General features: G+C 41.6%; 2 long non-coding RNA genes across 2 annotated transcripts in view; one reads left to right on the top strand and one right to left on the bottom strand.

The window, feature by feature from the left end:
• The window catches only part of LOC128584056 (uncharacterized), a 70,058-nt gene that overhangs the window by 30,541 nt on the left and 15,955 nt on the right, over positions 1-23,562 (bottom strand). The gene's annotated exons all lie outside the window — the stretch shown is intronic.
• LOC128584059 (uncharacterized) lies at positions 7,875-8,734 on the top strand. The gene is made up of 2 exons (XR_008379624.1): positions 7,875-7,925; positions 8,253-8,734. It is a non-coding gene; the product is annotated as an uncharacterized LOC128584059 (long non-coding RNA).

Genomic DNA, 23,562 nt, shown 5'->3' with positions numbered 1-23,562 from the left:
TAGGAGATTAAAAGTCAATGACCACTTTCTTCTGCCTTGAAAAGTTTCAGCAGAGAGATCTGCAGTCATTGTAATATTCTTCCCTTTGTAGGTAATGGATTTCTTATGTCTAGCTGCTTTCAGAATTTTCTCCTTCATATTAACTTTAGTGAAGTTAATTATGATATGCCTGGGGGATGTCTTATTTAGATTGAGTCGTGCTGGAGTTCTGAAACTGTCAGCTATCTGAATTTCAGAATCTCTTGGCATGTCTGGAAAATTCTCTTTCATAATTTCATGGGAGGGGCCTCTGTGCCTTGTGAGGCCACTTCATCACTTTCAGGGATTCCAATGAGGCGGATATTAGCCTTCTTCAAATTATCGCAGAGCTCTCTGAGAGAATGATCTGTTTTTGCTCTCCATTTCTCTTCCTCTTTGAGAGTTTGGGAGCGTTCAAAAGCTTTGTCTTCAATGTCAGAAATCCTTTCTTCTGCTTGCTCCACTCTGTTACTGAGGGATTCTACTGTATTTTTTTCAGATCTTTGAGGGCTGCAAATTCTTGCTTCAGTGCATCAAATTCTTTGGTGATTTTGTCTATAAATTCATTAAATTCTTGAGACAACTTCTGAATTTCTCTTTGAATTTCTAATTCTCACTTTTGAATTGCTCCTCAAATTTCTAATTCCAAATTTTCCTCCATTCTATTAATCTTGTTTGCAATACAAATTCTGAATTCAATTACTGATATCTCGGCCAGCTGTTTATGAATGGGATCTTCAGTTACATCTGCCATATCTTTCCTTGGGTGGGGTTGATCTATTCCAATTATTCATGTTACCAGAGTTTTTCTGCTGATTCCACACCATGATTATTTTACACCATTTGATTTTTCCCCTGGAGCTTTGTCAAGGACCCATACAGTGCTATGGCCTGAGAAACTGGGGACCTGTTTGGTGTGGTGGGGCTAAGTGGTTCTGTCTTGTTTTCAGCTGGTCTCTGTCTGACCCTAGTGAAACAGTTACTCTGGGTTGAAGTCTCAGCTGTGGAGAAATGCCAGCAATTAAGTCACCCCACCCCCCACAGGCAACAATTGGAAAAGGAAAATCAAACCTTCCTACAACCACACACCCAGGGCACTTCTTGAATAGTCCTTGGGCAATTGGCTCAGTTCAAAAGGTCCAAATCAATTGTCTCAGTCAGCACCTGTCTCATGTGGGAGTGTTTAAAAGGTCTTTGGCAACTGGATCGCAGGGGTCTGGTGACAACCCAGATATGACTTGCTCCAGTGCTCTGTGAAGTCAAGAGGACCCACCCAGCAAATGGATTAGTCTGGGAAGGTTGATGCCTCCTTTCCCACCTTGCACCTCTGTCACACCCAGTCACTGATAGCCCTGCAGGGCTGTGACCCAGTTGCCTCTGGTGAACAGATACTCCGGTGGTTTGTACCTACCTGAATCACAAGGAAATCTGTATCTGCTCAGCCAGGTTGCTGTGCTCTCTATCCAGCAGAGGGAGGTGAGGCCTGACAACGTTGGGTGCTTAATGCAGGCTGGGGGGGTGTTCACTCAGTTCCAGCCCTGCCCCTGATTGATGTTACTGACAGAACAGAACAGAACAAGTTTGTGGGAATTTGTTTCTGTTTCTGCTAAATTCCCCTGCAGAAGAGAAGCTGTTTTGAGTTCCCAGAGCCTGCGCCTCAGGCCCTGTCTTTGCTCCTGCAGGTTTGTATTCGGTTAGCTGTCAGTTCTAGCCTCCCGTCTTCCTTTGTCTCTAGGCTGATGATCCCCTGAGGGCCAGGTGCATCTTAGGCTCACTAAAGTGGTCCTCTGGGTCAGCCCACCCTGGGAATTTCCCTGCTCTGCACATGCATTTTCTAGTCCCCACGCTTCACTCAGGCCGTTACCGCCTCAGGCACACCCTTTACTCACGGGGCCTGCATTTCCGTCCCAGATTTGTTCTGCGGTGGTTGCCACCTGAGAAGATGCCTGGCCTCCTCTGGTTGCCTAGGGAGACAGGGGGTGTGGCTTTGGAACATCCGAGAGTGAGCCCTATTGTTGCCAAAATGGCTGCTGCTGTGTGCCTCGGGGCACCGCCACTCCGGTATGGTTCCCTCTCAGCCAACCGTCCTTCCTCACTCCCGTGCTGCAGAATCAGCACTGACCAGCTGCAGTCTAGGCCCTGTCCACACCCCTCGAGAAATCACCCAAGAGTCTGGACTCCTGGGGGACAGGCCTCCAGACCTCAGAGTGAGAGTGGAGGAGAGGGCCGGAATTGCAGGTAGAGAATATATACAGTTTTATACAGTTTTATGCCTGGCAATAGAATGCCGTGGCACCCTACTAGGGGAGGTAGGTCCAGTTTTTGGAGGGTCTCTCCCATGGAGTGTAGTGGGAGGACCTTTGAACTCTGCTCATTTGTTGTGGGGGCACTCCGAGCCGTTCTCATGTGGGAGGGGATTCCCATCTGCTTGATGGATTTTGTACCTTTTGTTTGTATCCTTGGGGTCATAGCTCACCTCAGCAGGGTTGATGTGCGTTCTTCAACCTTCTCTCTTGGTGCAGCTCTAATCCACCAGGTTACTTGCCAAATTTCTGTCCTTTAACTCTCCTTCTGGACGGGAGCCTCTGTGGGAAGCTGGCTTCAGTCAGCCATCTTGTCTCCACCCCTTCTGTTTTTTTCCTGAGATTTTCTATTTATTTGCTGGATCATTTTATTTTCCATTTTTAAGTTTATTTAAAGTTTGTTATTGTTTATTGAAGCATTTTTATTATGGCTGCTTTTAAACTGTTGTTGTCATGTTATTTTTGCATCTCTGTCTTCCCAGTGTTAGCGTGTATTGCTTGTCTTTCTTCATTTTGTTGGCAATCTTCCTAGTTCTTATAAGACAAACGATTTTCATTGAAACCTAGACATTTTTATATTGTATTATGAGACTCTGAGTCTGGATCTTACTTAAACCTCTATTTTAGCTGGCTTTTATTTTTATGTCACTCCAGCAGAAAAAAGAGGTGGGATGTCATCTTGTTGCTAATCGGTAGAGGCAAAGGGGGGTCTGCTGACATCTGAGGTGGGAGGAGCTCCTCCTCATTGCTGTGTGGCAGGGGGAATTCTACATCTCCAGGTGATCTCCACTGACATTGACATGAAGATGGCTTTGATGTCACTGAAGAACTGTGAAAGTCCTACATCTCTACTAGACTCTCTGACACCATCATGGCAAGGGAGAAGAGGCATGCCTTGTTGCTTCTGTGTAAGGGTAGAAGTTCAGAATTTCTATGTAGTCTCCACTGACACCACAAGGAGCTCATTACCAACTAGTGGGGATGAAAATCTTGGCTCCCTATTTGGTCTTTCCTAACTTCATCGTGGTGAGGGTTTTGATGTCTTGTTATAGTCTTGTAAGGGTGAGAGCATAGGTCTTCATTGGCATGTGTGGGGTAAGGTCATTTTTTTCTGGGGTGTTTCCTTGAAGTAGAGTGGTTATTGTCCAAGTTTTTGGTTTCACTAGGCTACACCTTTTCTCATCCTTTAGCTAGAGAGAGTGGGCTTTTCTTGGGGCTTTTAATGTCTCTACCCACCAGCATTTCTTGGTTGCTGGCTTCTTCAGCTCCAAGTCTAGTATTTATAAGGTAAAGAGAAAATACAGGTGATTCACCTCCAGGTCATTCTTTGGGTCCTCATGTCTGTAGTTAGTCCATATTTTTCCCTCCATCTTTCATCCTTTTTTAATGCTAGTTTCATATGTAATATCCTGGGTTTTCGGTTGTATTTAGTGATGGAAACAGGTAAAATATGTCTATCTTTCATGAAGTGAAAATCATTTATGCTGCATTTTAAATACAAATGTAAGAATTTCATTTCAAGGCTTGGAAAATTCTACTGCTAAGAAATAGTCATGGATTTATAGGAACCCATAAAAGCTGATGTTCAAGGGCCAAAACTAACTTTCCTAATACAGAGAGACTTTATATAAGTTTTTGCTCCATGTTATTGTTTGGTTTGGGGGACCCCTTTTGACCTATGATACATATGACATGTCATAAAAAGAATATTAGAAGTTGTCACTGAGCTTTAAATGGTTTGATGATAAGTAAAGAAGGCTTTATTATATTTAGTAGCACTTTGAGGTTTTAGGAGAATTCTGTTGCCTGGTTGGTTTGAGTCAAAGGTAATTTATTCTAGGCCAGGTGCTACATCTGAAGGATATATTCCCATCCCCAACCCATTACACCATTTATATACACACATTAGGAATACACACTGCAAGTCTCCAAGGTAGCCCACCTTTGAGAAAAAGTTCCTTGACACCTCTCCATGGAACCGCTTGGCTTTGGTTCAGGCTAGAAATGAGTGGGCTGACTAGATAACTTAATGAGCCTGTAAGACACAGTCGAAGTTCTATCTAGTGAAAGTGATGATTGGGAGTGTCAAGTTACATTGTGGGATTCAAAACAAGTATTTCAGAAAATATCCTATTACCTATACGTGGTAAAATAAAACTGTCTCTTTTGGAAAGTCCCCTTTCCCCCTTAAAGAAAAAAAAGCAACAGGAGACTGTTTGGGTGATGAAGGCAAAGAAATCAGACTGCAGCGGGTCAGGAAATACTTTGTTGGTGTTGCTTTGGTCCAAGCACGCTGTGTCCTCGAGTAATGGGTGAGAGTCTTGGGATGGAGGAAGGGTAAGGAGAATGAAAAAATCGCTCAAAGTGTTCTCCACAAGAGCTGAAAGCAGGTGTCCTTAACACACATCAACTTTCTCTCCCAAACGGGGCTGACATGGCCTTTTAGTATCAACTAGATATTCCCAAAGAGTGCCTACAACACTTTGGAGGTCATTGTTTTCTTATGTCAATATGTTTATTATCATCAAAGATCTCACTATTCAGAAAGCTTAGAAGTTGAATGGTGTTGAGCCTCAGAGTAGCCCATTCTGATTTTATTTCATAAGACTCTGTTTTCCAAATTTTATATAATGCTATATCTTGGGAATGTATGAAACGTAAGTGCCTGAATTCTAAATTCCCACTTAGACAGTGGACTGTGCAATTGATTTAATGATACACACGCTAAGCAGGTAGTCTTGCTAACAAGAGCTTTTCCCCCAAGACCTAACAGCTCTCTGCCAAGGACTAAGCAGTTAAACCAAATGAGAACACTGGCATTCCAAGATTTAAAAAGCAGCTCCTGTAACTGCTATCCCTCCTAATTGGTCTCTAGTAATGTGACTGGAGGGAACATTTGCAAAACTTGACTTGCTTCTTTGCTTAGCTTCATCAGAGGAAGACTGAGGCCCTGCATATGTCTATTTGAGAAGGTAAAAATTATCTCTTGTAGTATTTAACATAGCATATTCTCCACTCTTAAGGAGGCAGAGTCCCAGAGCAAGAGATGACATAAGGAAGGAGAATCCAGTGAGTTGAGGAAGGACAATCAACAAACCCAATAGCAAGTGATGTTCTCCTGGCAAAGCTAGGAACTGTAGAAAGAGGCAGAGATGAACTAAGGTCGTTCATGCACAGTGAACTGGATTTTCTAAACACTGTATTGGTGACAACTGAATAGTGCATCCATTGCCTGAGCATGCCCACTGTTTACCAAGGGTGGAGTGGTGGGGGAAGCACAGCTCTAGAGCCAGGCAGATTAAGTTTGAATCCCAGTAACCTAGTACTGGTTGCCTAACTTCTCAGAATCTCCATTTTCTTATCTATAAAATGGGTATTCATTCATTAGTTTAGCATCTATTCAATGCTTATAATGTGGCAAGAATTGCCGTAGGTCCAAAGTAATACAGTGATGAATAAAACAGGCTTCTAGTGAGTTCTGATTTAAATAAAATAATGTATGTAAAGCGTCTAATACACAGGCTGGTACATTAGAGATGCTTAAGAATTATTATTTCCTGTCTCCCTTTTTTTGCTTTTTAAGGCATGTAGGAGTAGCTTAATCTCAAACAAACACTTGTTTATTAAAAGATAAATTATGTCATCTCTATCTCCAACACAAAGAAGGCTTCAGTCCATGGACTGACTCTTGTTAGGGGAATTTAGTGTCTCGTGTGTTAGGCCCTTTCCCTGGAGTTCCAGATGAAGGGAATTTTAAGACTATTGTTCCCAAACCCCAGAGGCAAACCTGTATCAGTCAGCGGCCTGCTAGAAGCTGGGCCGCAGGAGGCAAGTGATGGGTGAGCGATGGAAGAGTTGTCTGTATTTATAGCCACTCCTTGTTGCTCACTGCTCGCATCACTGGCTGAGCTCTGCCTCTTGTTAGATCAGCCAGGGGATTAGATCTCATAGGAAACCCTACTGCAAACTGTGCATGTGAGGGATCTCAGTTGCATGCTCCTTATGAGAATCTAATGCTTGAGGATCTAAGGTAAAGATGTAATGGGCTTGAATCATCCCCAAACCATGACGCCCCCAACCCCAGTCCATGGAAAAATTGTCCTCCCTGAAATCAGTCCCTGGTGTTGAAAAGGTTGGGTACTGCTATTCTGAGGGCTCCTCATCATCCATCTGCCCTGACCATTCATTTCCCCAGGTCTGGCCCTGCTTGGACCAGCAGTCCTATGGTATAGGGGAGAGAGCACAGAAGGCAGAGGGTGTGCTGGGTCACTTCCCTGAGCCACTAATTAACTACGTGACAGAGGCAAGTCATTAAGCCAAAGATAATAATAGCCATCGCCTACTGAATTCCATAAAACTGCCCTCACTAAACTGAAAATTCCTTGAGATGAGGACTGGCTTATTTGTGCCCCACCCCCCGGTGACTACCAAAGTGTGGGTAGTAGGCTCTCCAAAAACATCTGTTGAATGTAAAATTGGGATCATTCTGCCTTGCCCACATTGTAGGGTTTCTATGAGGATCAAATAAGGCCATTTTTATAAAAGCTCTTTGGGGTTTTATATGCAGATGTAAGAAATTAATATCTGCATGTTTCAGGTCTGAGAAGGAAGTAAAAAAAAGAAAGAAGAAACAGGAAAGATAAAAGACAGCTGGAAGTACGATAGGCAGTTGGATTTGAAAGCAATCTGAAGCCACTCTGAGTCTTTAAGGGACTGACCTCCAAGACCTGATCAAAGATATTCTGTCCTACGACCAGCTTTAGGGTATGGGGGAAAAGAATGATAACCACAGCATATGATGAAATACCACGTAGTCTTTCAAAGGTCGTGCTTGAGAAAGACTGTTAATAATATGGGAGATGCTTAAGCACAAATTGACTAATTTAAAAAATAAAGCAGAGGATCTTAATTTTTTTAAATAAATAAAATAAATAAAGCACATAGAAACAAAGATAAAAGACTGAGGGGAGATACAGCAATAAGTTAACAGAAATACATTATAACTCATTTTCATTGTCTTATTTCTACTTACGCATATCTTATATAAGCTTCCATGAGGAAGCATAACATTAATTGGAAATACACCTCTGTGTGTATGAACGTATTCTCCTCTTCACTGGTCTGCCCAGTAACCGAAGCACATCTGAATCTATCATTCAAGGAACCGAATCATCAGGAACAAAATCAGAGCCCATCACCTGGGCTCAGATGAGTCAGATACTCCATCTGAGTCTCCATTGGCAAGAATGAGGCTGGTAATTCACTGTTTTCATTCTGTCAGCTGTAAAGCTAGATTGGACTCTTTCCCTTCCACCCTGGAGGTCAGATGCCTGATTCCTGCCAGGGCTCTACTCTGATCGCTGTGTGCCCTTAGACACATCCCTACACTCTCTGGGCCTCCCTCCTCCTCTGTAAAATGACAGGCTGGACTCTGCAGATCCAGGCCACCTGGGCAGTTACTGTGCCATTCACTACCTTCTCCTGGTTCTTTTCCTCAGTGCTCTATCAGTTCCATTTCACTCCCCCTTATAAAACTTCCCGAGGAAAAGAATAAAATGCAAATGAGTCTTTTGGGGGTGGGGTTGTTGACACTTCTAATTGCAGGTTGGAGGACTTGGGTTGGGGGCTTTGGCCCTGTCTGACGAGGCTGAGTTCCTTGGGGAGTAAGGCAAAGCTGGTCTTGTTACCTGGCTCCCTAATCAGAGCCCTGGCTGTAGAACTCTGGGCTGGCACCAGAACAGCAGCCAACATTTGGTTGACATGGGACATAATTTTTAATCAGGGAAAGACAGAAATCAGTACAAAGGGCCTTTTTTCTCCATGCAGATTTGAGTATCTGCTTTTGGGTTCTATCTGTCTGCATTTGGCAGGGCTGGTCTTGAGGAAAGTCTGGCATTTGTGACCAAAATGTCAGTCTCCTTCCTTCTCCAGGATGGAAGGAGCACAGATTGTTCTCATCAGTGAGCTATAACACACCACGACCCCCATGGCTCCCCAATAGGCTGAGGAGCACCCCAACTCAGTAGCCCACGGCCCACTGGGCCCCTGGGAGTCGCATGCCTCATGTTTCCCCTGTTCCAGCCTCCTTTCAAAGGCCCTTTATTAAACCACCAACTATTTGCTGTCGAGACATTTAGGATGAAATCATTGTGTTAAACAAATAAACGCAGCTTCGTCCAGATTTCTGCTCTGGGAGCAGAGTAAGAAAATAATTTCTGTCTGCTCACCACAAAAGCGGCTGGAAAGATCCAAAGAAAAATATTATTTTTACTCCATTGTGTGAAATATTGTCCTGGAGGATCTGACGGGCTGAGCATTTGAAGAGTTTGTGCTGGCAGGTTTCAAGGGTCCCCTGGGTCGGCCCCCTGGGATTGTTTTCTGCATTAATAAACTTAGCATGATGTGTGTTAAAAGGAACATTCTGTTTGCTTTGTAAATAAGGGATGTCAAACAAGAAGCAGAAGCCTTACAGACACTAGGTGATGTGTTCTCAGAGAGGGGAGAGGGAGGCCAGGAGGGAGAGGCACCCTGGAAAAACCGGGCATCACTGGGGCTCCCTGAACTGAGCTAAGGCCTTGTTGGGAAAACAAATCAGTCTGTTTGAGTCCAAACCAGGCCATTTCCTCACTGATCCTGGTGGGAAAGCTGCACACTTTGCCCTGAACCAGCAGGATACAGGCTTGGGAAGGAAAGTTCTCAAGTGTCTGTCAGCTGTGTGGTGGAGGAGAAATGGTGGCGCCGGCAGCGGCCCTCCCCCACCTGCGCCCTCCCCTCTGGCTTGTCAGGGTCTGCCAGAGCTGGCAGGCAGGAGGGGGCAGGGGGTCAAAGCCATATCTTTGGGAATGATGATCTGCCTATGGTCCTCTCTATCTCTCTCCTATGCCTTTCTCAGATGTCACTGCAGCCCCTGTGCTGGTCTCCCTATCAAATTCCTGAGGGGCCCTTGGGACACTGACATCGTGGGAGACACGTCACCCTGGCCCTGTGATCCTTTCTCTGCAGGAAACCTGCAGGAGCCGGGGCAGGATGTGTACCGTCTCTGGCTCAAGGATTTGCTATTTTCACAGGTGCCTCCCTTGGCCCCGCAGGCCCTTGCTGTCCGCAGTCCACCCCATGTTATTGAAGCCTCCCCAGACCTCCCAGGCACTTTCATTTCCACCCACTGCCCCCGCTGCCTCTTCCTTCTCTCCCTACACTCTCCATTCCCCTCTGCGGTCCTGGGAGGACTCCCATGCCACCCATTTCTATTCCAGAAAGTCTCAGTTCTCTCCCTGCCCTCAAGTTCATCCTGTTTCTTGAGGCTTTGGGAGAAGGTGATGACAGGCAATGTGAAGTTCCATTCTGTGAGAGTCACAGACACTCAGAGCCATCAGGGTTTTATCACTGAGACCAGGGGGCTGTCCCCTGGGTACCATTAGAATCTCCTGGAGAGGTTTATGATTTCTGTTTTCTGAGCCCACACCTAAGCAGTTCTGCTTCAGTTACCTTGCAGTGATGCTCAAACTTCAAAACTTTTACAGTTGTGGTGACTGTAATAGTGAGTGGTTCCAATGCAACAACCGAACACCCAAATCAAAACTAGATCTCACCCCACAAGCTTATTTCACAGAGGAGTGACTGATGTATGTTAGTTTCCTGCGACTGCTGTAATAAAATACCACAATAGAAATTTGCACCGTTAATTCTCTCGCAGTTCTGAAGATCAGAAACCCGAGATCAAGGTGTTAGCAGAGCCATGCTCCCTTTAGATATTCTGGGAAAGGATTCTTCCTTGCCTATCCAGCCTCCAGTGGCTGCCGGCTTTCCTTGGCTTGTGGCTACATCTCTTTCTGCACGGTCTTCACATTGCCTTCTCCTCTGTGTGGCTGTCTTTTCTTCTGTCTGTGTTATCTCCCTTTGTCTCTTTCTTAAGACACTTAGGATGGAATTTTGATTTAACCTGGATAAACCATAATAAACTCCTCCTCTCAAAATCTTAAACACCTCTTTTGCCACGTGAGCTTATGTTCCCTCTTTTACCGTATAAAGTGATATTCACAGATTCCGGTGATTAGGACACTGACACATCTTTGGAGTGGCCACCTTTTAGCCCACTGTAGTTTCTCAGTCAGTGGCACAGTCAGGGTGAGAACCTGGGTCTTTTGATTTCCCCTGGAGTACACCTGCTACTGTATCAGGCCCCCCTCTCTGAGAGCAGCCTGGGCCACAAGCTTCCTTTAGAAGCAATCTTGTGTCAAGCTTGTATGCAGTGCTCTGCTCTGCATTTAGCAAACCTGAGTTCACATCCCAGCGCCTACTCCTTTTTCCACTGTTTCCTTATCTGTAAATCAGGGATAATCACATAGACTTGTTTAATGGACTGAATGAAATAATGTATGTAAAGCACTTAGCAGGATCAAGTATAAAGTGTGAGGATAGGCTTTGTATCAGTCTGCTAGGGGCTGCTGTAACGAAGTACCACAGTCTAAACAACCAGTCTAGGTGAAATTTATTCTCAACATTCTAGAGGCTGGAAAGTATGAGTTTTGTTTCTCTGAGGCCTCTCTCCTGGCCTCTCACACGGCCTTTTCCGTGTGCCCGTGCACTCCTGGTACCTTTTCCCTTCCTTGCAAGGGCATTGGTCCTGTTGGATTGGAACCTACCATTTTGACCTCCATTAGCCTTAATTCCCCCCTTTCAAGGCTCTATTTCTAAATACACCGTCATAGTGGGAGTCAGGGTTTCAACATAATACATTTCAAGGGAACACAATTCAGTCTGTAACAAAGTTCAATGTTGGTTATCGTATTATAATATTATTCATCAAGTATGGGTTAAATATTTTATCATTAAAAAATATGAAAGCCCTCACACTCATGATCCTCAAAAATAAGGAATAAATGAAATATGCACCAAGTATATTGCTAATACAACAAGAGCAACATATAGGCTAGACTGAAATTGATCAGATGGTGAAGGTGCTGGAAACCCCGACTTGGGAGGTGGGGAGCAGGTGGGCCATGGTGGGAAAAGGGCCAAGACTACATAGGGTGACAGATTGAGTGGAGCAATTTCAAAAAGCTGTGCAGAGCGCCTTTCCCTGGGCTCCTAGCTAAGTGGTGTCCAGGGAGTTGCCACCTGCTTGCACCCTGGCAAGCCTTGGCAGGAGCCCCCCCCCAGGCTGCTACTCCTCATCACGTGTCTGTTTGAGTATTATCTACCTGACTGAGTAGGATGTGCCAAAGAAAGTCAGGGAACCTTAAAGCACCCTGAGAATTGTCAGAAATGAATGACTATATCATCTGGAACTTTTTAAATATTTCATGTTATTTTTATAAAATCCCTAATCCCCCCACCTATACATTCACCCGCTTCCTGATCCAAGCTCAGAGCACGTCTCAGCTCCTGCTGACCTTCCCCCGACACATTGCCTTTTAACAGGCAGCACCATCATGCTGGAAGATCTTTTTTTTTTTCTTTTTTTTAGAGATGGAGTCTCACTTTGTCACCCTTGGTAGAGTGCCATGGTGTCACAGCTCACAGCAACCTCCAGCTCTTGGGCTTAGGTGATTATCTCACCTCAGCCTCCTGAGTAGCTGGGCCCACAAGTGCCCACCACAATGCCTGGCTATTTTTTGTTGCAGTTTGGCCGGGGCCAGGTTTGAAGCCGCCACCCTCGGTCTATGGGGCCAGCACCCTACTCACTGAGCCATGGGCGCTACCCTGGAGGATCTATTTTAAAAGTGACTTACTCAGGGCCTTGTCTCCTACTCTGACACTCCTACTGCTCGGCTGGCCCAGCTGGCCCAGGGGGAACTTCAAGAGCTACAGAATACAGCTTCCCTGAGACAGAGAACTATGAGCAGGCTCCCCAGATACCTCCACCTCCCCTTCCGCGGGGGCCTCCCCTCCCATTTGAATAAGCCAAGCAAGGAGGAGAGAGCAGTTTTATTTATTTTTTTATTAAATCATAAACCCATAGATGATGTATACATTAATGCATTTATGGGGTACAATGTGCCGATTTCATATAGAATTAGGAACACTTACATCACACTGGTTAATATATCCCTCAGTTTTAGATAGCTCAGGAATTCACCTGCAGCTTCTCCACCCACCTCTGTTTCCCAGGGATTTCTTCTTATCTTGCTATACAGGCAGTGGGTGACCAGAAATCCTAATCTTGCTCTGAAGGAAAGTTCAAGATGGTAAGAAACAGGTGACACCTGACTGTTAGATCACTCCACATGTCTTCATACTGAGATGAAGCCAGAATGGCCCCATCATCTTGCCAGAACTTCATACTGGAAGGCAGCCTAGGCTAAAAACCCATACTGAAGAAAGCATGTCCTATGAGATAGTGTAATCAGAACAGAATGAAAGCTTTCCCCACTGGTATGTTTAATACACGTACATTTTCCTGTTGGTTAATGCATTTCTCTTTCTGTTCCCAGTCTCTCTTCAGCTGGTTGTCTTGTCATATAAATTTCAAGGTTGTAGCCAACTGAGCATTTATACTATGGTAGGAAGGGATCTTTTAAGATCTGTAGGGGGAGAAGATGAAGACTCCATGGTTTCTATGCTGCATTCTGCGCATCTCTGTGCAGCTACCTTTAATGGTGCTTCTGGCCCATCCTCTTTGCATTGTGATCTCTGCCTAGGCCCGAAGGATAACCAAGCCTTGTCCACTGAGAGAGCAATGGCAGTTTAAATTAGCTCCAACTAGGGGTAGAATTAGAGTCATGATGTGGTGACAATGTTTCCATGAGATTTAAAATAATGCTCAAGTGTCATAATGTCTAACAATACCTACAGCATTCCCTTGGGTTCTTGCCCCTAACACATATGGAGGATAGGATTGTTAGTCAAAAAGTGCTCTTGGGAGCGGGTGATTCCAGTTTAACAAAGCCATCAGTTAAACTAGACCAGGTCTAAGATTCTTTTAAACTGAGATATTTGGGAATCTATAGTTGTAAATTAAACAAAGAGAAGGCTGGGGATTAGATCCAAGTAGGTGCCTTCAGGGAGGAAATGGCCCCAAAGATGGCCAGAACCTCAGGGTTCAAGATTTCCTGTTTGCAGAGGAACTTCTTTCTTTTTTCCTTTATATCTCTTCTAGCTTTATTTATTTTTAAATTAGAGTATAAATTACATGTAATAAATTTCACCATTTTAATTATATAGTTCTGCGTATTTTGACAAACACATATAGTCATTAACTACCTCCACAATCAAAATATTAAGCAGGGCAGAGTGGGATGGCTTACGCCTATAATCCTAGCACTCTGGGAAGCCAACGTGGGTGGATTGCCTGAGTCCACAGGTTCAACACCAGCCTGGGCAAGTGTGAGATCGGCCTCTAAAAATAGCTGGGTGTTGTGGTGGGCACCTGTACTCCCAGCTATTCTGGAGGCTGAGGCAAGAGAATTGCTTGAGCCCAAGAATTTGAGGTTGCTGTGAGCTGTGACACCACAGCACTCTACCAAGGGTGACAAAATGAAACTCTGTCTCAAAAAAAAAAAAAAATTAAATAGTTACATGATTCTTTCATCAACTATTTCTATATCCCTTTATAGTCAATCTCTTTTCCCACCCCCAGGCCCCGGTAACTGCTGCCTTTTCTAGAACATCAGGTAAATAAAATTATAAAGTCTGCAGTATTTGGAATCTGGCTGCTTTCAACATAATGCTTTGAGGTTCATCCATGTCATTGGGATATCATAATTTGTTCTTTCTTATTTTTGAGTATATTTCCATTATATATATTTTATTTTTTTTAACCAGTAGAAGGACATTTTTCCTAGTTTTTGTTGATATGAATAAAGCTGCTATAAACATTTATATACAGATGTGGAGAGAGAAAGACAGAGACAGAGAGACAGATATGAGAGATTTATCAGGGGAATTGGCTCACATGATTGTGAGAAGTCTCACAATATGCCTCTGCAAGCTAGAAAATCAGGAAAATGATAATATGGTTCAGTCTAAGTCTGAAGACCTGACAATCAGGGGAGCCACTAGTATAAATCCTAGAGTTCAAAAATTGGCAAATAGAGTTCTGATGTCTAAAGGAAGAGAAAATGGGCATTAAGCTTCAGAAAAGAGAGATAATAATTCACTTTTCCTATGCATTTTTGTTTTAGGCAGGCCCTCAGAAGATTGAGTGCCTGCTCACATTGGGTAAAAGTGGGTCTTCCTTACTCAGCCTACTGCTTCAAATGCCAGTCTCTCCAGAAACACCCTCACAGACATAGAAATAATGTTGTATTAGCTGTTTAGGGTATCCCTTAATTTAGTCAGATTGATACCTAAATTAATCATTATAAGACTCAATAGCAGATTTCAGATAGCAGAAGAATCAGCAAATTGAAATCAAACAGTCTGAGAAGCAAATACAAAAAAAGAATAAAAACACACAAATAGAGCTTCAGAGACATGCAGGATACCATTGAGCATACCACTGTAAGTATCATGGGAGCCCTAGAAGGAGAGGAGAGAGGGAAAAACCAGAAAGAATATTTGAACAAATAATGGTTGAAACTGTTTCAATTTTGATGAGAAGTGAATCTGCACATTCAAAAAGTTTAACAACCTCAAAGTAGGATAAACTCAGAGTTCAACACCTAAACACATTAGAGTCAAATAATACAAAGACAAAGGGAGAATTTTGAAAGCAGCAGGAGAGAAGAAATTCATTCATACAATGCATGTTCAATAAGATTAACAGCTGGCTTCTTATTAGAAATAATGAAGGCCAGAAGACAGTGGGATGACATATTTAAAGTGCTGAAAGAAAACGATTGTCAACCAAGAATTACATATCCAGCATAACTATACTTAAAAACTAAAGAAGAAATTAGAACATTCTCACATCCACGGAAATGGATGCAGACCTGACCTTAAGGTGGAAATTAAAGGACACCGGAGAGTAACTCAAATACATATGAAGAAATAAAGTAAAGGTAAATCCACTGGTAAATATAAAAGACAAAATAAATGTATTTTTGTTTATAACTCTCTTTTTCTCCTATCTGATTTAAAAGACAACACGTAAAGTAACAACATAAAATTGTTGATTAATCATGACAATGATTATAATGATATAGATGTAATGATAAAGATAAAGATGTAATTTGTATGATAGAAATAGATCAAAGGAGAGGAAGGAAACAGAGCTATATTAAAGCAAAATTATTTTATATTATTGAAAGTAAGTTGGCATTAATCCAAACTAGATTGCTCTAAATTAAGATGGTAATCCCAGGGAAACCACTAAGAAAATAACTAAAAATCATACAGCAAAAGATTTAAATGATAGGGTAGCTCCTGTGGCTCAAAGGAGTAGGGTGCCAGCCCCATATACCAGAGGTGGCAGGTTCAAACCTGGCCCTGGCCAAAAACTGCAAAAAAAAAAAAGAAAAGATTAAAATGATATGCTAGAAAATATTCACCTGATACCAAAAGAGCAGTGATGGCTATATAAAGGAACAAAAAGAGAAAACACACATGGACAAAAAAAATAAGCAAATAAATCCTACTCCACCTGTAATTACATTAAATGTAAATGAATAAAACAGTCTAATAAAAAGGCAGAGACTGGTACAAAAAATAAAAACGCAAAAACAGGATCTAACTAGTTTTACCAAAAGAAGCACATTAGACTTAAAAACATAAATAGGGCAAAAAAAAAAAATGAATGTGAAAATATATAATGCAAACCACACAAAAGGAGAACTGGAGTGACTACACTATTAGAAAAAAGTACTTTAAAACAAAGAAAGATTAAAAGTGCCCAAAAGATAATTCTGGAAAAAAAATTCAAAAAAAAAATTGTCTAAAGGCCATTTATGTTTTAAAGGGGGATTTATTTGAGAAACATATTTAAAAAAAAAAAAGAACACTTCATAGGACACTTTCCACAATGTAACAGGCAATAATAACATACATAGTTTTGCAAGTATAAACAGGCATACTAACAATAGTTGCACAGGTATAACATTTATGAGCAGATGAAGTATATTGATAAAGAAACAGGTCAAGAGTGGAATATATAGGCTTGGCACCCATAGCACAGTGTTATGGTGCCAGCCACATACACCAAGGGTGGCCAGTTCAAACCCAGCCTGGGCCAGCTAAACAACCGCAACAACAACAACAACAACAAAATAGCCAGGCGTTGTGGCAGGTGCCTGTAGTCCCAGCTACTTGGGAGGCTGAGGCAAGAGAATCGTTGGAGCCCAAGAGTTTAAGGATGCTGTGAGCTGTGACGCCATGGCACCATACTAAGGGTCACATAGTGAGATTCTGTCTCAAAAAAAAAAAAGTGGAATATAGAAACATATATCACTATTTTTGGTAAAGTATGCACCCAGCTTTATAATGGTGACCATCTGAAATACTGTGGCAGAAGACCTAAGTCTTTCAACAAGATTGATCAAAAACCATGATGGGTCATCACTGCATATGCAATTATGCAAAGAGCTGAGATCTCAAAAAATTTTATCTTGAGATAAAATGTAGATGCACAAAAAGGACCTCTCTTTGTTATTGTGAAAGTTTTGATGTTTTTATGAATGCACATGATGCTTACACCCAAAGTCAATGTTTTGCTAATGCATTTTCAAGGTGTCAAATTTGCAAAAGAAAAATGCATAAATCAACTTAAAAGTCTATGAAAGTTTTTTTACACAGTTTATACCACCAGTATGGGAAATGCTACAAAAATGAAATTCATAGCATAGCAAATTGGAAGTATTGTGAAGGGGCAGAAGTTGTATATGACCAAATAATTTAGGAGGGGGTATTTCTTATATTTTTCACTTGCATTATGATGTCTATAATCTTTAAAACACTCACTGCACCTGTATTTGAAGAATGATTGTGGTCTACAAATTTTGTAAGTATATGCTGTTCATTTGAAAGTCTGGTTATTATTTGGCCATTGCAATCAAGTGATTTTCTACTGCTGTAGCACCAATAAAAATCTGGTTTTAAATTTTTATCTTTCACCCTTACAAAGACTCACACACTTATCACAGCCTTTTTGTGAGGGAACAATTACACAGATTTCTTTCATTGTGTTGTGAAGAATACATTAGGAAGGAATACTAACCTGTTTCCCCAAAAATAAGACATCCTCCGAAAATAAGACCTACTTACAGGAAAGATAAGACGTCCCCTGAAAATAAGACCTAGTGCATCTTTGGGAGCACACCTTAAAATAAGACACTGTCTTATTTTCGGGGAAACAGGGTATTTGGATTTCCCAATACCAAGTCTGTATTATTCTGGTTTCTTTAGAAAGACAGAATCAATAGGATATGTATATAGATATATGAGAGGGGATTTTTTTTTTTTTTTTTGTAGTTTTTGGCCAGGGCTGGGTTTGAACTTGCCACCTCTGGCATATGGGGCTGGTGCCCTACTCCTTTGAGCCACAGGCACTGCCCCTATGATAGGGGATTTTTTTAGGGGAATTGCCTCATGTGATTATGGTAGCTAGGAAGTCCCAATTCTGTAAGCTGAAGACCCTGGGATGCCAGTAACATGGCTCAGTCCAAGTCCAAAGACCTGAGGCCCAGGGAAGCCCATGGCGTAACTATCAGTCTAAGGCTAAAACCCTCAGGACCTAGAAGCCCTGTGGTGTAAGTTCTGGAGCCCAAAGGCTGGCTATCCTGGAGCTCTGACGTCCAAAGCAGCAGAAAAAAAGTCTATTTCAGCTCTCAAAGAGAAACCCCAGTTGGCTTTCTGTATTTGCTCTCTCTAGGCCCCTAGCTGATTGAATGGTGCCCACCAACATGAAGGAAGATCTTTCCTAACTAGTTCACCCAGACTGAACACTGACCTCCTCTGAAAGCACCCTCAAAACACACTAAAAATAATGCTTTACCAAGTTTCTAAGCATTCCTTGACCCAGTCAAGTTGACATATAAAATTAAATTTACAAATTTACCTTTTGTCAACTTGGCACCCACAGGTATCCCTTTAAGTCATATTTAATTTCCAAATACAGACAATAACAATGTAAGACTTCTGCCTAACATTATGCAGCTATCATGGATACAACCCAAAACGTACTGATCCCTTCCCCAGAAATTGGCTTTCAGGATTTCAACATTTGTGATTTTAATCTTTTGGGATTGTGATTATTGGGATTTTAGACATGAGGGATTTTAGGTTTTATGGATTTAAGAGTTTAAAGATTTTGATATTTAGGGGTGTTGATCTTTTAGGATTTTAACATTCAGGATTATAGTGCTGGAGATTGTGTATTTTGGGATTATGAACAGCACCACCTAGCAAGACACAACTTTTGAAAGTGACTCCAGAAGAAATAAAAGGTCTATATAGACCTATAACAAATAAAGACATTGAATTAGTAAACAAACAACTTTCTGCAAAGAAAAGCCCTGGCCCAGAGGGCTTCAAGGGTGAATTCTACCAAATGTTCAAAAAAAGAAGTAACACCGATTCTACCAAATGTTTAAAAAAGGAAGTAACACAAACTCTTCTAAAAAATACAAGCGGGAACTCCTCCCAACTCATTTTATGAAGACAGTATTACACTGACACCAAAACAGAAACACTGCAAGAAAACTAAAGACCAATATCCCTTATGAACATAAATGAAAACATCCTCAAAAAATACCATCGAACTGAATTCAGAAACATACAAAAAGGACTACATCCTATGGCCAAGATTTATCTTAGGAATGCAAGGTTACTACAACATGAAAAATCAATGTAATATGCTATATTAATAAAGGGCAAATACTACATGATTATCTCAATGTATACAGAAATAGCATTTGGCAAAATTTAACATCTTTTCATGATAAGAACACTCAATAAACTAGGAATAGAAGGGTGTCTCCTCAACCTGATATATGTCATCTGTTGAAAACCTACAGCTAATATTATACTAAATAGTCAAAGACTGAATTCTTTCTCCTTAAGATCAGGAATAAGACAAAGATATCCATTCTTGCCGCTTTTATTCAGAAGTCTACCAGAGGTAGACTAGCCAGGGCAATTAGGTAAGAAAAAAATAAAAAGCATACAGATTAGAAAAGAGAAAGTAAACTATACTCACAGACACACAGTCTTGTATACAGAAAATCTTAAGGAATTCTACTTCTAGAGGTAATGAGTTCATCAAAGTTGCAGGATACAAGATCGGTATATAAAAATCAAATGTATTTCTCTACACTAACAATGAACAATCCAAAAATGAAATTAAGAAAGCAATTCCATTTTCTTTGGTATCAAAAAGAATAAAATATTTAGAAATAAATTCATGAAAAGAGCAAGACATTTGGAAACTGCAAAACATTGTCAAAAAAATTAAAGAAGACCTAAATAAATGGAAAGATGCCCTGTGTTTGTGGATGGGAAGACTTAATAATGTTAAGATGGCTGTACTTCCCAAACTGATCTATAGAGCCAATGCAATTTCTATCAAAATCAAGGCTTTCTCTTTTGCAGAAATTGACAAACTAATCCTAAAATTCACATGAAAATGCCAAGGGACATTGAATAGCCAAAACAATAGAAAAAGAACAAAGATGGATGACTCCTACTTCCTGATTTTAAAACTTTCTACAAAGCCACAGTAATCAAGGGAGTGTAGTAATGGATAAAGATGAGATCTAGATCAGTAGACTAGAATTAAGTGTTCAGAAATAAACCCATATATTTATGGCCAATTAAATTTTTACGAGAGTGCCAAGACCATTCCGTGAAGGAACGAGTAGCTTTCAATAAATCATGTGGACGCAACCAGAGGTCCACATCCCCTTCTTTCATACAACGTACAAAATTAACTGTGGCTCAGTGAGTAGGGCGCCGGCCCCATATGCCGAGGGTGGCGGGTTCAAACCCAGCCCCGGCCAAACTGCAACAAAAAAATAGCCGGGCGTTGTGGCGGGCGCCTGTAGTCCCAGCTGCTCGGGAGGCTGAGGCAAGAGAATCGCGTAAGCCCAAGAGTTAGAGGTTGCTGTGAGCCGTGTGACGCCACAGCACTCTACCGAGGGTGGTACAGTGAGACTCTGTCTCTACGAAAAAAAAAAAAAAAAATTAACTTAATCAGAGACTTTGCAAATGTAAGAACTAAAACTATCAGATTTTTAGAGGAAAACATAGGAATAAATCTTATGACCTTGAATTAGACAATGGTTTCTTAAATATGATACAAAAACATAAGGGATGAAAGAAAAAAAACAGATGAACTAACGTTCATCAAAATTAAAATTTTTGTATTTCAAAGGACATCATCAAGAAAGTGAAAAGACGGGCGGCGCCTGTGGCTCAGTGAGTAGGGCCCCGGCCCCATATGCCGAGGGTGGCGGGTTCAAACCCAGCCCCGGCCAAACTGCAACAACAAAAAAAAAAATAGCCGGGCGTTGTGGCGGGCGCCTGTAGTCCCAGCTGCTCGGGAGGCTGAGGCAAGAGAATCGCTTAAGCCCAGGAGCTGGAGGATGCTGTGAGCTGTGTGATGCCACGGCACTCTTCTAAGGGCCATAAAGTGAGACTCTGTCTCTACAAAAAAAAAAAAAAAAGAAAGTGAAAAGACAATCCACAGAATAAGCTAAAACATTTAGAAAATATGTTTCTTACAAGGAACTTGTATATAGAATGCAGAAGGAACTCATACAAGTCAATAAGAAAATAACCACAAATGACCCAATTAAGAACAAAGCACAGGATTTGAATAGACATTTCTTAAAAGAATATAAATAACCAATAAGCACATGGAAAGATATTCAACATCATCAGTCATCAGAGAAATAGAAATCAGACCACCATGAGATTTCACTTCATATCCACCAGGATGGCTACAATCAACAACCAAAACATAGCAAGTGTTGGTGAGGATGTGGAGAACTTGCAACCCTCATACATTACTGTAGGAATGTAAAATGGTATAGTCACTTTGGAAAATACTTTTATAAGTTCCTCAAAAAGTTAAACTTAGAGTTATCAAAAATTACTCAGAAATTGCTACTCCCGGGCAGGGCCTGTGGCTCAAAGGAGTAGGGCGCCGGCCCCATATGCCAGAAGTGGTGGGGTCAAACCCAGCCCCGGCCAAAAAACTGCAACAAAAAGAAATTCCTACTCCTAGGCATACACCCAAAAGAATTAAAAATATATGTTCACACAAAAACATCAACATTAAGTATTCATAGCAGCATTACTCGTAACAGCCAAAAAGTGGAAACGATGCAAATATTCATCAACTGATAAATGGTAAACAAAATGTGGCATATCCATACAGTGAAATATTATTCTGCAATTAAAAGGAATGAAGGGCAGTGCCTGTGGCTCAGTGAGTAGGGCACCAGCCCCATATACTGAGGGTGGCGGGTTCAAACTCCTCCCCGGCCAAACTGCAACAAAACATAGCTGGGTGTTGTGGCGAGCGCCTGTAGTCCCAGTTACTCGGGAGGCTAAGGCAAGAGAATCACCTAAGACCAAGAGCTGGAGATTGCTGTGAGCTGTTACACTACAGCACTCTACTGAGGGCGACAAAGTGAGACTCTATCTCAAAAATAAATAAATAAATGGAATGAAGTTCTGAAACATTTTACAATGGGAGTAAACTTTGAAAATATCATGCAAAGTGAAATAGCCAGGCAGAAATGGCCACATGTTTTAGGATTACATTTATATAAAATGCTCTGAATAAGCAAATCCACAGAAAAAGAAAGTAGACTAGAGCTGTAAGGGGCAGAGGGAAGGGGAAAATGAGAACTGACTGATAATGGGTATGGAATTTCTTTGGGGAGTGTTAAAAAACTTTTGGAATTATACTATAGAAACAATCGCATAGCTTTGTGAATAAACTAAAAACTGCTGAAATTATACTTATCAAAGGGTAGGCTTTATGGTATGTGGATTATATCTCAATAAATCTGCTATAAAAGTGCAAATAATCCAAATATGTGTGTCAATGGCCTGCTTGGGGGAAAGGTAGAGAGAGGAAGGTATAGTGTGCAAGAACGAAACTTGGGGATGAAAGACCCAACTTTGCCATTTATTTGCTCTATGACCTGGAAAAGACCCACTTAACCACTTTGAGGCTTGGTTTCCACATTGTAAAAAGTAGGAAAAATTATATAGCCCTCAAAGTTTTTGTGTGGGTTAGATAAGATAGTGTTTGTGAAAGCATCTTAATACCTGTATTTCTACTTAAAGGTTAGCTATAATCCTAACATCTTGCCTTGCCCTCTGCAGCAGCAACTCTTCCTGTAAAATTGAAGCTGCTAAAGAGTGATCTAGGCCCTTTTATAGATTATGTCCCTTACCCCTGGCTCTCAGTGCTTCACATAGCATTCAGCATAGCAGATACTCTATAGCATAAACTTATTCAACGGTGGAGCACAAGGGCAAGCCTAAGGCTATATAGGTCATGAGATTTGATAGTAAACTTCGGGTAAGTGAAATATTGTGCTGTGGGAGACACATACCTAAATTTATAAATACAGTAGAACCTCTGCAAGTTGACCCCCCCAAGGGACTGTTACAAACTGGTCAACATACAGAGGTGGTCAGCACAAGGAACGAGGCCTACTGTAGTTATACATACACAGGGTGCATGTCCGGTCTATGGCAACTAGGTCACCCTACAGAGGTGGTCAATGTAGGGAGATCAACTATGGAGGTTCTACTATATTTATAAGCATAGTCCATGTGATTACAAGCATGTAATTACAGTGAGATGAGCAGATAATCATGTGTACACATCTGTCCTTTTCTTTTTTTTTTATTGTTGGGGATTCATTGAGGGTACAATAAGCCAGGTTACACTGATTGCAGTTGTTAGGTAAAGTCCCTCTTGCAATCATGTCTTGCCCCCATAAAGTGTGACACACACCAAGGCCCCATCCACCTCCCTCCTTCCCTCTTTCTGTTCCCCCCCATAACCATAATTGTCATTAATTGTCCTCATATCAAAATTGAGTACATAGGATTCATGCTTCTCCATTCTTGTGATGCTTTACTAAGAATAATGTCTTCCACGTCCATCCAGGTTAAAACGAAGGATGTAAAGTCTCCATTTTTTTTAATGGCTGAATAGTATTCCATGGTATACATATACCACAGCTTGTTAATCCATTCCTGGCTTGGTGGGCATTTAGGCTGTTTCCACATTTTGGCGATTGTAAATTGAGCTGCAATTTAAACAGTCTAGTACAAGTGTCCTTATGATAAAAGGATTTCTTTCCTTCTGGGTAGATGCCCAGTAATGGGATTGCAGGATCAA

The sequence above is a fragment of the Nycticebus coucang genome, chromosome 1, assembly GCF_027406575.1.
Source record: "Nycticebus coucang isolate mNycCou1 chromosome 1, mNycCou1.pri, whole genome shotgun sequence".
Classification (NCBI taxonomy): domain Eukaryota; kingdom Metazoa; phylum Chordata; class Mammalia; order Primates; family Lorisidae; genus Nycticebus; species Nycticebus coucang.
Note: the sequence above shows the minus strand (reverse complement) of the source record. Positions and strands in the feature narration are given on the sequence as shown.